The following is a 14,334-nucleotide window of genomic DNA, read 5'->3' on the forward strand; positions in this document are numbered from 1 at the left end:
ATCTTCTACTAACTTGTGCGCTTTATCTTCTTTTAGTTAAACTAAGGAGGTAGGTGCGAGTAGTAGTGCTGCTGATCCCGTGACGGACGTTGAAGGTAACCTCAATTTTATTCGCTTTAGTTTCTTTATACCTTTATGTATGTACTGATGGGTCTTTCTGTCCCATAAATATTCCTGCTAATGAGCCAAGAGACCAGGAAGCTACTCATGATATGGAGGTCGGAGACTTTAGCGAGCATGATTTTAATCTCGATATCTCCGAAGATGACCATCAACGTATTTCTGATCTGCTGTCAGACCAATCTCCGACTGCTACTACAGGACCAACTACTGGAGCTGGTTCTACTGAAGTAGGTACATCACAAGGTATGTATTTTTCAAACTTAGGTCTTCAATTAACCTTTTGTTTCTCATTTTAATAATTAAATAAGAACTTCAGTTGTAGGACCAACCATTGAAGTTGACACGTCTACTATCATCGGTGTATCCGACCAACCTGAAGGCCTAGGTTTCCTGCTTTTGACAGGTCTCTCGGCTGAGATTGAACCATCAGCTATTATCCCTCTAACTTCTGATACTGCAGACTGAACTTGTTGTCATTTCTGATCTGTCTCCACTTGCTCACGACGTCGGAGTGTCGAAGGCAACCGTGGAAGAGCAAACCACCACAACTGCTACTCCACTTGGTACATCACGTCTTTAATTTGTTTTTTTTTATAATTTGATTCGCGCCTTTGGAATTTTTATTCATCTTGTCCCGTTTGTAGAATCTACTTCTAAGGGATCTATTGATTTGGACCCGAAGCCATCAGAAGCTACAATTAAACAACCGTCTGATGTGGCGAACCTACCGCCAAGCATTATTTCTGAACAAACTTCAGTTGCTGTGGAGCATGCCTCGGCGTCAACAAGTCAAGGTAATCAATTAGCGGCATTTCCCGTTCGTTGCTATGTATGTGCATAAAGGATTTTATATTGACTTTATTTGTTCTTATCGCAGCTTCTCCCTCATCATTGTCTGATCGTATCCAAGCTTTATTGGCAGACGAGGATCCGGACAAAGCTGCCATTTGCTCTGATCTTCAGGGTTTTATCTTCTTCTTGAATACTATCGTCGATCGAGTCATCCTCAAAGGATCCCCTTTCGAGAACTTCAAAAGGTCTCTCGATCGCCATGTCTTAGGAATTAGAGAAGACGGCTACGCCGAGTTGGCCGATTTGATCGAAGCTTACTTAATCGACCTTCAACAGAATGTCGAACATTTGAGGGATCTTCGTATCAATGGCATGTCTTCTTATGTTGCTTCTCAAATGGACCTAAGGCTACAGGCGTGGCAGGATTCTCAGAGATCAGCTGAATCCGAACTCCAAAGATTAAGGACCCGTATTAGTCAGATCAGGGTAAGTATCGCCAAGAAGGCACAAGCCAAGATTGACCTGCATCGGAATCTAGAGTCGAGTCAAGCCGAGATAGCCGCTTGAAGGAACAACTTATAAAGGCAGAAGATGTCCAGGAAGCTTTGAAGTTCGATTTGGAGGTATTGATTCGAACCGAGTCTAATTTATTCCAACAGCTGAATCTTCAGGGCCAAATACTCGCTGAAAAGGAGCAAGAGGTCATCAAGCTTCAAAGTATTGATGAAGAAAATTTCAAAGCTAGCTTGATAGCTGAACTCGAACAGGCTTATGCGATAGAGCTCTCAAAACTTGAAGATCAAATTCGTCATTATAAGCTTTTGTAATTGGAGAACATATATTTTTTGTAGCTTTGTTTGAACGCTTTTGGTCAATATAGTAAACTCTTTTGCTCATTGAGATTTTATTATGATTACTCATTCTTGTTTAGAATAAATAACCATAATACTTATAGGATTTTTAGCAAATCCTCAGCCATCAACGGATTTGATATGCCTTTACCGACTACCGTTTGAATCGGGCTAGTATGCGAATTATCTAAATCCGTTTCACATATAACGTTGGGGTAAAAGAATTAAACTCTCTTATACTTTGAACTACAATATTGAATATGTAGGCTACATGTATTAGATGTAGGCTTATCTCTAGTAAGGAATAGAGATAACATCCCCCATGCGTGAACGATATGGATTTTGAAATATAAGTAGGTTACATTTCCTAGGTAGGAAAATGAACCCAAGATTACAAAGAAAGAATTGGATATTCTATCTCTCAATCTCTTGTTTGTTGGTAGAGATAAACTCAAAATCGGAGATTTATATTCTATCCCCTGGCCTCTTGTTTGTTGGTAGAGATAAACCCAAAATCGAAGATTAAGAATTTTATATTCTATCTCCTGGTCTCTTATTTGTTGGTAGAGATAAACCCAAAATCGGAAATTAAGAATTTGATATTCTATTTCCTGGTCTCTTGTTTGTTGGTAGAGATAAACCCAAAATCAGAGATTAAGAATTTTATATTCTATCTCCTGGTGTAAAGGAAACTCAAAGTGGGATCTCCACTTAGAGAATCTGGAAAGAATTTTATATTCTATCTCCTGGTGTAAAGGAAACTCAAAGTGGGATCTCCACTTAGAGAATCTGGACTGGTTTGAATAATCCTAACTGTCATAAGGATCTCCACTTAGAGAATCTGGACTGGTTTGAATAATCCTAACTGTCATAAGGTTTGATTATTCAATTCGAAAGTAGACATCTCGTTCATGAAATGAATCAAAAGGAGATTTTATTTGTGGTCCTAACTATAGTAAGGTTTGACCGAGTGGGAGTTTGAAGACGATCCTAATTGTTTAAAGATTTTATCATTCAATTTGTGGACCTTTCGTTCATGGAAGGAATCGAAAGGGGATTTTGGTTTTGATCCTAACTATAGGAAAGTTTGACCAGGTAAGGAATGGGAGTGGGGTATAAATAACAATGGGTTTGTTGACTTGTACAAATTACTCAGTGGGAATTTTTGATGTCAAACACAAGAATTTGACACGAAATGATTCAGCGACTGATATGGACCGATAACCTGAATTTTTTTTAACATTTTGTTCGTTGGAAAATTTGCAGTAAAAAGATAGTGAAAGAAAATTGACTTGTATTCTCTCAAATTCGATTATAATTTGGATTTCCTGATTACAAAAGAGAGGAGAACGAATTTGATTCTCCCCTTTGTTTAAAACTGGGCTTTTCTTGGTAGCGATGGAGTGCCTCCTTTGATTGCTCGTGTCGAATTTGCTCTCCGTTGATGATCCGATCGTCTTTTATCTTGTGGAAACAATGAACTTCTGTGGAAAGTTTGATGAATAACTCTTAACGAGTTTTAGAACTCAGAACGAGTTAGAACTCTGTGAAAAGAGTTGTTAGAACCGAAAATTCGGTTAATGACTAAGCAGATTTTCTGTTGTTGAAGGATCCTTTTTGATTTGATCTTCTGAATCTCAATTAAATCTTCTGTTTCGAAGAATTCGCCTCTGCTATCTCCAGAGGAAATCTCCAGCCCTGAACCTCCTTGTACGGTTTTGATGCTAAAAAGATCCTTCGTCAGCCAACCACACTCCAACCCTTTACTCGGTTGAGTTTGTTGAGTTTTTATAGGTGAATAAGAGGTTATAACTGCCCTCTAAATCTGCTCCTAAGTGGGCGTGATTTCCTAAAATCGTAGGGAAAATGGTTCTGAAACCGTTCGACTCATATTTGAATGAGTCAAACGCCCAATTTGGTGTTCAGAACCCTAACCTCGCGTCTTGGAATTGAGACGTGAGGTTGGGTGTTGACTGAACGTCAAAAACACGAGGGCCGCTCGCGTTTTGTTTGTTGCAGCTTGGAAACGCGGGGGTCGCCTGCATTTTAAGAATTGTAACGCGAAGATGAGTTCCGCGTTTTAGAAGGAGCTAGTTGATTTGTAACTTCTTCTGTAGAGTGTTGTAAGGACCATTGTTCAGTAATCCTCGCATTAGCTGTTGTGGGGTGTGAAAGTCGTCAGATTGTAACTTTCACTGTAGATTGTGAAGACTGCTGAATAGAGTTTTCATTAGTTGTCGGAAGTGTCGTTGAATTGTAACTCTTCTCGCTCTATGTGAAAAGTCCTCCATTTGCAGCTTTCGTTTGTTGGCATGAAAGCTATCTGATTGTAACTTTCATTTTTGGAGCTTGATGGAGATCAGCTATCCATTGTGATTTTTAGACAGCCTACAGAACCTCCTTCAAAGTTTTCGAAAGTTCGCGGTTGACTGGGACGAATTTTCGGAATACTTTGGATCCCAAAATTTGGTGGATTGATTGTTTACTCCGTCTGATTTGAAGACGTCGCGAACCTGATTATTGTAATGTTAAAATTATGTTACCCCAAACCAAACAACGTAACTTTTGAGTCTTGATGACAATGAACTTAGTCAAACAAACTAAATCCCAAGTCATCGTCAGACTCATCGACAGGCTCGTCCTTCTTCTCTTCTTCTTTAGAGGTAGGAGCAGCAGCATTCTTAGCAGATGCAACAGGGATGACATCAACAGTAAACTTGCTCGGACTCTTTAGATACTCCTTCACCCTCTCAGCTTGTGGGAAGGTGTATTCAGTGTTAACAGCAACAACAATGATGTTCTTGTAAGCATTGACGAACATGTGAGGTGCAGCTGTAAGAGTTGGATAAGAGAGAGAGCCAAGACAGCGAAGCAACCATAGAAACACCAGCTGCAAACTTGTCAACGAGGTCATCCTCCATGAGGTTGAGTACTTCTGGACTTAAGACAGATCCATTGTCATAGACAGAGAGAATCAAAAGCCCACATGAGAGGGGCTTTATCCTAAGTTTAGTCAGGAGGGCAGACTCAGAGGAATCCACTTTATCTCCTTTCTTGATCAGCTCAACTGGTGGTGACAATTTTAGCAATATCATCATTACTCTTTGTTGGGATGTTAAGCTATTTAGAAGAATGAGTTGCACGTAGCTTCATGTCTTCATTAATCTTGGTGGGAATGTTTAGCCATTTAGAAGAATGAGTTGCACGTAGCTCCTGTCTTTATTAATCTTGGTTGGGATGTTAATCCATTTAGAAGAATGAGTTGCGCGTCGGACCGTGTCCTCATTAATCTTCGTTGGGATGTTAAGCCACTTAGAAGAATGAGTTGCGCGTCGGATCGAGCCAGATGATTTCAATGTTGTTGATTGTAATCTATCTGTACTCATCCAATAGACTCTACAGTGGAGTCGTCTATTTCTTCTCGGCTTTGGTCACCTTGATGATCGCTGTTAGCTCTTCTTTTATTTATCTGGGGCTGTGCCGTAGCCTTGATAGTCGAGAGGCTGTTATTGTAGCGGTCCAAATACATAGATAAATTCTGCATTTAAGGATTGGAACGCGTGGGTGAGATCCGCGCTTGAGAATTAGAATGCGTGGGTGAGCCTAGCGTTTGGAAGTTCAACCAACTCGAACGCTGAGATCGAGTTTGGGCAGGATTCTAGCCTAGAATCCCATTCCGATTTGACAGCTCATAGCTGTCTATAAATAGACAGCCGGGGGTCGAATCAAGGGTCATTCGACTCTTCTTGAAACTTTAACGAAAATTTTTGTTCTCATCTCCGGCAATAGCGATTCTCCTTCTCCTTCGACTAAAATCAATGGCGCCCAAGAAGAAGACCGTCTCTCGACCCTCCAAATCCGACGTCGCCTTAGCTCAGGGTTCGTCGGCGTCTGCATCGGCCGGTGGTGCCGTGACTCAGGCGAGCATGCCGCCGCCTCAAATCCCTCTAATCGGTGGTGAGTATGACCTTTGTGGTCGTTAAACTCGCTGCGGCGAGTTCCTATTTTTGAATCAACGAGGAGACTCATTTTGATAATGCAGAGCTGGACTCTGTCGTTTAGTATTTTCGACATGGGGTTCGATCTCCCCGTCTATGATTTTTGACGCGAGGCTTGATCTCCGCGTCTAAGATTTTTGACGCGAGACTTGATCTCCGCGTCTAAGATTTTTGGCGCGAGACTCGATCTCCGCGTCTGATTACCTTTGCATTGTCTAACTTCTTTCTTTATTTTTGCAGTGCGTCACACCAGCGAGCCTCTCCCTTTTTGCCATCATTTTGGGCACGAAGGTGGTGTGGATTTGAACATGACATTCAACCTGCGCCGAGAACTCCCGGTTTTCCGAATTACGGAGAAGAGCCGTGTGGAACTAATCACTCAAGCTTCTCCCGAAACTCTTAGGATATTGGTTACGGACGCTAGACTTGAGAACCTGAGCCGTAAACCGATAGTCAAACCTGGATTCCTCTTCGGGGATTTTGTTGACTTTGAGGCAGGCGTTGCTTATGATGGGGACTACAAGTGACTGCGGAAAGTTAGAGACCGCAACCTTTTCTTGCCCAATATGGAGAGGATGTTGCACGATATGAGCCTCCTGCTCACCCGTATCCTTCTTTGGTTCTTTACAGACCGAAGACATATGGCCCTCCTGGACGCAGTTCCAACACTTCCCTTTGATAGACCTAACCTTCGAGTTCGGCCTCTTCTTCACTGATTTCGACCGATTCCTATTCTGGTTCCCTTTCTTCTGGCTTCTGCCTCTCTGCTCGAAACTTAGAGCTGAACCTGAACCTTCTGATTCGGACGATTTCCTTCTAACCTCCTCGGATAGAATCATGCTAACAACCTCATTCAGCTTCAACTTCTCTTTCCCCGCCGAATTACTGATTGCCGTCACACAACCTGCCCAACTATCCGGCAACTGTGATAGTAGTAGAAGGGCATGCACTTCGTCATCGAACGTGATGTTCACGGAGATAAGTTGATCAACAATCGTGTTGAACTCGCTGAGGTGCATCGTGAAGGACCGTCCTTCTGCCATCTTGAGGTTGAAAAGAGTTTTGACTAGATGTACCTTGTTTGCTGCTGACGGTTGCTCGTACATCTTCGCAAGCGCTTCCATAAGGAATATTGTGGGCTGCTGATTTGGCGAGCGACAACCGGATTTGCCCTAGAGCCTTCCTATCCAGTACCTCCCAATCACCATCTGACTCCTCTTTCTTCTTTTCCTTTTCCTTGCCCATCAGCGGGCGATACAAGTCCTTCTGGTACAGATAGTCCTCCATCTGCGACTTCCAGTAGGCGAAATCCGATCCATCGAACTTCTCAATCTTTGATTTGCTTTCCTCTGCCATGGCTTTCACACAAATTGTTGAACGAAGCTCTGATACCAGTTGTTGGGGGATTCAAAACAATCAATCGAACCCTTGCCCTTCCGTACCTTGTGTTGAAAGTAGGAAAGTAGGAATAAAACCACAAATAAAGATCTAACTTGCAAAAAACAGTAAAGGAGATGAACACACAGATTTAACGAGGTTCGGCAACGTGCCTACGTCCTCGGGAGCCACACCACACAATTTCTTTGATTAATTAAAGAAGAAAATACAAGCTCTCAAATAAGGGATTAATCTCTTTGAGATTCTCTCTCTCTTTGCAGTCAAAAGGCTCTTTTTTTGATGTAGTACAAACCCTAAAATCGTTTGGGGTATATATAGAATCCTTGTTGAAACAGAATCCCAAAAGGAACAGGAAACTGCCAAAAATACTCACGGTCGACCGGCCCGGTCGACCGATCAGATTCCAGAGAGTTTGGCGGTCGACCTGCGCGGTCGACCGATGGCAAAACCCGAGAGCAGTCGGTCGACCGCGACCTGATCTAGGCTCTCCCAGCTCCTGTGCACGTTCCCGGTCGACCGACCCGGTCGACCGACCCGGATCTGTCTGCTCGATTTTCTGTCTTTTTGATTCCAGCTCTTGTCTCGAACTTTGGGTCTACACCTTAGACTAACAAACCTTTATTTTATCACAGACCTTTCTTAATGAGTTTTAGGAATATATCTTTTGATTAGTGATTTATCATGAAATTGGGTTTGATTACGTCTAAAAACACGATTTTTAACTATTTGTGTCACCGGATTCGTTGTTAGCTACAATTGAAGGTCTCTTTAGTTGATTAAAAAAGAATTTTAATTTTGATATTACTTTTTCCTTGTTAGCTACAATTGAAGGTCTCTTTAGTTGATTAAAAAAGAATTTTAATTTTGATATTACTTTTTCCGTAACTTTAGTATATTTTTGGCGAAGATTCAGTTGAACACCTTCAATTGTAACTCAAATAATTTCATTCTTAAGCATTTCTACTTCGTAGCCTATAAAACACCAAGATATTGTTAGATATAAACATGTGTTCTTTGATATGATATATTACTAGATATGTTACGGCTATGTTATAAAGGGCAGACCCAGGTGTACCAAACTGGTGTCACATGACACCGATTTGATTTTTGACCCTTAGGGCTTGTTTGGATTGAGGGGAATAAGGGAGAAGGGAAGTTAGAGGAACCATTCACCTTGTTTGGGAACACTTAGGAGGTGAAGTTATTCACCCTAGTTACCCTTAGTTCACCCCTTAATAGTATAAAATTTGTTACCCTTCAAATTAAGGTGTAACCAAGGGGAATGGAACTCTCTTCCTTTCCCTTCTCTTTTCTCGCCTAGCTTCCCTTAACTTCCCTCAACCCCATTGAAATCCAAACACGCCCTTAGGATCTACCAGCAATTACCTAATCCCTAAAATCCCCATGTACCTGATCCTAGTAAAAATAAAACGCTTCTCTCAATAATTTCTCGACAGTAAAAAAAACACTCTCTTTGGCGTAGCTCATCCTCTCCGCTTCAATCAAGTTAGTGGTCATGGATGGCCTCTGACGCTCCTCCTCTGGATTTCCTCTTCTCCTTAGGAGCTTCTTCATGGCTCCATCCTCCTCCGCCAATCCTCCACCTTTTTCGATTTTGAAAGCCCACGACTCCTTCCTCCTCCTCCTCGACATCGCAAGTTGAGGGCCTCAACAAGATTCCTATTCCATTGACCGTTTCTGCGATCCACTCAAGGTATCTCTAATTCTTAATCTAAGGCTAGGTTTAGTATCTCTACAGACTTGGATTTGTTTTAGCTTTATCAATGATATGCTTTTCTCCTTGATGAAGTGATTTCATTCTGATTGCATTTAAGAGTTGACATGTAAAAGATCGGGAATGCATTGTTAGAAGTAGAAAAAATACTATGTTTTTTGCATTGATATTTTTGATGGGATGTTATTTTCAATTTCTACACAGAAGCTCTTACAATTTTTGTGTGCTTATTAAAATTCAATGAGAAATAAAGAACCTCTGTAGGCTCAAATATTGTTTTTGGTGGAGAATAAAAAGCATATTGTCTATCATTTGGTGTATTTGTTTTGAAGATGGAGTTGATTTTACCCGTGGCTATGACAAATATGGAAAGAGCTTTTTCGGTAATGAAATTATGAAGAGAAAATTACAAAAGAAAATGAGTGATTATTAGCTTAAAGATTATTTATAAGAAAACTCATCAAAGATAATTGTAAATTTTTTTATTTATTAATTATATAGTTGTTGCGCGCAACGAAAATTTTGGCAGCACTTCGGCAGCACAATAAGAGAGTCAGGTCGCAATAAGAATTCTCGTCTCACCAAGAAAACAAGAATCTGAAGCAAAATATCTCAACCAAGTGAGATATCAGCTCTTCCTCTCATCAGTTCTAGGACTGACCCGTCGAGAGAACCTAAAAGCTATTACAAATCACACAAGTAGCGATACAACCAATTTTACGTGGTTCGACAAATTGCCTACGTCCACGGGGCAAGGAGGGGGGGGGGGAGAGATCTACTAATAGATGGAGAGATTACAACTAGGGTTTACAATTACTCACAACCTAAACCCTCAAACAAACTCTCAGATCCCTCACAATATCTCTCTACAAAAGGATGCAAAAAACCCAACTTTTCCTCTGTCTTTGCACTCCTACAGCCGTCACAAAAGTTCTGTGCGCAAAACCCTTTGGCCTCAGTCGAAAAATTCACAGCCGAAATTCACAAACCTTCTGCGCTTTCGTACTTGCCCTGCAGCCTTGCACTTTTCCTTCTGCCCAACTCTAAACCCTAGGCTACAAAGATATATATATAGCAGCCAAAGAGACATTCGGGTGGGCCGCACGATATTGGTACGTCTTTGCTCTTTGATGCTCCGATTCAGGAATATAGTGGCCCTACATGTTCTCAAAACGTGAACTTTTCACGTGCTTCACAATAGTAACACCACTTTCTAGAAATCCTGGATCTACCACTATATGTTATTGGATAAGTAACCAATGTACATATACTCTAAAGTACTAGGTATTCAATATATAATCACCCCATATCATTGACATATTAATATGGAGGGTACACTACTAGAAAATAGAGTTTTGCCTACGAAAATATAGCGACGGAAATTTCCGTTGCTATAACATAAGATATAGCGACGGAAATTTTCGTCGCTATATTTCCGTCGGTAAAAATTTTTTAGCGACGGAAATGAATGTATTAGCAACGGAAATTAACCGTCGCTATAAATTCCCCGACGAAAATTTAGCGACGGAAATTTTCCGTCGCTAAAAACTTTTTTAGCGACGGAAATTTCCGTCGCTAAAAAAGTTTGGAGGGAAAAAAATTTGGCCGCGGGCGCCCAAATTTTTTGGGCAGCCCGCGCCCTCTGCCCCTCAATCTCTGACCCAATATGTCAATAAATAACATTTTGCTCCGTGAAAAATTTCGATAGATATATAGAACCGCATTTTTTAATCTCGCCGGAGCATCGACAACCTCGCCGCCGTCTCCGTTGCCGTCTCCACACCCTCCTCATTCTTCTATTACGGTGGTGAGCTTTCAGTGGATCCCTTTTCCTTCGAATTCCCCTAATTTTTAAAACCCTAACCTTCATTCAACACCCTGTCCTAGATCTTGCGCTCTCATCTCCTAAATCTCGAGATCGAATAATCAATTCGTGTAATTTGACCCTTAATTCGAGATGCATTCGAGATCGGCGCAGCTGTCGTACCGAGATCGGACGCAGGAGTTTCTGACGGTGATGGAGAGATTGAAGAAGTCGTTATCTTCTCAACAGAACTCTGAGATCGCCGCCTCTGCTTCGAAATTCGAGGGGACGAAGTCGTCGGTCTCGATTCAGTCGGAATTCAATAAGAGAGCTTCCAAGATCGGGGTTGGGATCCATCACACTTCTCAAAAGCTCTCCAAACTAGCGAAATGTAAGTCGAAATTGCTATTTGCCTTGGTTAATTTGAAGTGAGTAATTCTTCTTTGAAATATGACCTCTCATATTTTGCTCAAACGCACATTGTTTGATGTGTAAGTAAACTTGGAAAGGTGGTCAGAAACAAGAGAAATTTTGGGATAAATAAGTGATCAGAATCTGAGTTTATCTGCTTCTTATGGTGTTGTTGTAACTTGACTTAGTGATGACTTCGATGTGTATTTTGAACTCGTGAAATCGATACTATCCAGTATCGTGGAGCTGTGATTCTGATTAATGCAGTTTGGTTTCTCATTGTTGAGTTTATAGGATCTATTGAAGTTCAATTACCGTATGGTTGAACATATAGGAACCTCCAGAGTACCTAATACTTATTTAAATAGTTATTGATGTGCTACGGATGTTGTTCCAATTGCATTCGGTACTTAGGGTGAAGCTGTGACTCCTTACGAGCTTAGGAACTGGAATTCACTTGTTCTAGTTACCAGTTAGTTTCTTAGAGGTAATAATGAGTTGAAATTCCATTGCCAATTGGGATTCCTCAACTATAAGATACCATACCAAACAGCATCATTTAGGTCAGTGACTCAAACCATGAGTTGAAACACATGTAAATTGCAGTTCTATGTAACCAGATTGGTCCTAATGTTGATCATAGTTGAGTAGCTGTTTTTGAGTTACATCATTGTCCAAAAATAAGTTTCGCGTTTTTCGCAGAAGAGGATAGAGAATCAATGTAGCGTGAGTCTCAAGAAGTTTGTATGTTTTATATTTCTTTAAAATGACAAGACCATGAGTAGTAGTACATTGCTGAATGATTAATTATCTTACCCGACAATTTTCACAGAATATGTTCTTTGCTTTGTAGATTGTTGAGTTTGCATCTTGTTGTATGCGCTCTGCCTCTGTATTAAGAATGTGTAGATAATTTTGGAGCGTGCATCTTTCAAATTGCTTGAAAGTTTTTCACAAATATGGTTTGTATCTATTATAGTAATAGAATGAGATTGGGATGAGTTCAAAGAAGTTCAACAAAGGAGCCACATAACCACTGTGGTTGATAACTTGAAGACTCGTTTGATGAGTGCAACAAAGGAGCTCAAAGAAGTCCTAACCATGCGGACAGAGGTATATGATATCCTATCTTCCGCTGATTTAATCTCCATTGTTGATCTTATCTGTAAAGCGTGGTAAATATTACCCTATTACATTTTTGCCGTTTACCTCAAAACAAACGTTTCATCATTTTCTTACTATATTTAGGGTTATAAGTCATTTGTGGCGATATTAGTTTGAATTTTAAATACACGTGCATTCAGTTTTGCAGAATAAAAACTGGTTCTGTGCTCTTTCTAGTGTTACTCATCAGCTTTATTGTTGTAGATGATTAATATTTCTTTTCACCATAGTTATAAATGAATGATCATAAGTGGGAGTGTACTCACAAATTCTGTTTTCTTAAAAGAAAACTCACCATAGTTATAATGCAAATGAATGATCATAAGTGGGAGTGTACTCACAATATTCTTTTAAGCGTATGTGCATGTATGCGTATTGGGCTAAGACCTCTCTCTATCTTGCTATTAGGTAGGAGTAGCTTTCCTTGCAGGGTTAGGGTGTGTGCATGCGTTGTTGTAAAAATTGTGCGTGCGTGCGTATAATACATAAGAATATGCCATGATACTCTCTCTTATTGCTATACTTGAATGTCATGCCATGTTGTTAACGTTTGATTTATATTTGCAGGTCGGGACTTCTAGACAAGGTGGAGCTGGTGATGAGAATGTTGATGATGATGATCAGGAGGACTGATTTGTTTTTTTTTACCTTTGAAAACAATGAATGAGTGTTGTATAAACAATATTTATCATGGTGTGTGATGTATAAACAACGTTTATCATGTTGGGATATTTTAATTAAATTATATATGTTATATATGCGTGAGAATGAATGTTATACTGCTGATTGAACAGGGTTTTAAATTTATTATATTATTGTACAGGTTTTTTCAATTTTCAAATTATTTTTAAAAAAATATTAGAAATATTTAGCAACGGATTGGCCGTCGCTAAATAGACTTTTAGCGACGAAAAATTTGCCTTATTTATTTATTTATTTATTTTAAAAATAGTTATAGCGACGAATTTTCCGTCGCTAAAAAACATTAGCGACGGATTTTCCGTCGCTAAAAGTTGTTTTAGCTACGGAAAATCCGTCGCAAATGTTTTTTTCTTTAAAAAAAAAAAAATAATGCGACGGATTATCCGTCGCTAATTTTCCGTCGCTGACTTTTAGCGACGGAATATCCGTCGCTAAAAATGATTTTAGCTACCCTCACTGTACTGACGGTTTTTTTGCGACGGAATTTTATTTTTTCCGTCGCTAAAGGTTTTAGCGACGGATTTCCGACTTTTAGCTACGATAAATCCGTCGCTAATGTTTTTTTCTTTTTTTAAAAAAATAATGCGACGGATTATCCGTCGCTAATTTTCCGTCGCTGACTTTTAGCGACGGAATATCCGTCGCTAAAAATGATTTTAGCTACCCTCACTGTACTGACGGTTTTTTGGCGACGGAATTTTATTTTTTTCGTTGCTAAAGGTTTTAGCGACGGATTTTTGACTTTTAGCGACGGATTTGTCCGTCGCTAAAAGTCCTGTTTCTTTTAGCGACGGATTTTTGACTTTTAGCGACGGATTTGTCCGTCGCTAAAAGTCCTGTTTCTAGTAGTGGTATTTTGTTTCTTGGTAACAGAGCATGGATATGATCTAGGGATTCTTTCCTTTAGCTCTGTTCTTCTTCAAGTTTCTGTCACCTATATTCTTCCTTCTATTTTTTAGGTTTCAAGTTAGGCTATATTACCTATACATCTTAATCAATTCTTGTTGAAATAATGCCTCAAAACGCTCTAATTGCTTAATTCCGCCAATATATCATTGATGGTCAAGAGGAGATTGTCGATAGTTACTTCGACCATTGATGGATTATATTGAACTATCAGAGAAAAATAAGAAACTGGATTTTGAACTATCTATAGACTAAAGGGAACCATTGATGGTTTGGAGGAGATCATCGATGGTCGTGTTTGGTATTGATGGTTATGATGCTGATTATAATTTTTGATGATTTAATCTTAGCTGTTCGTTTTTCTTTTAATCTCCAACTCCTACCAAGTTTTAGATACCCCTTTCCTAATTTATTATTGTCTTCTACATATAAAAATAGATATAATTTAGA

The 14,334-nt window shown here is 39.9% G+C and overlaps 1 long non-coding RNA gene and 1 pseudogene across 1 annotated transcript; one reads left to right on the top strand and one right to left on the bottom strand.

Moving 5' to 3' along the window:
* Positions 4,354-5,152, bottom strand: LOC109821968 (annotated as a pseudogene).
* Positions 8,599-13,044, top strand: LOC109822121. Its single transcript, XR_002242035.1, has 3 exons — positions 8,599-8,876; positions 12,092-12,225; positions 12,844-13,044. It is a non-coding gene; the product is annotated as an uncharacterized LOC109822121 (long non-coding RNA).

This window comes from Asparagus officinalis, chromosome 8, assembly GCF_001876935.1.
Source record: "Asparagus officinalis chromosome 8, Aspof.V1, whole genome shotgun sequence".
Taxonomy (NCBI): domain Eukaryota; kingdom Viridiplantae; phylum Streptophyta; class Magnoliopsida; order Asparagales; family Asparagaceae; genus Asparagus; species Asparagus officinalis.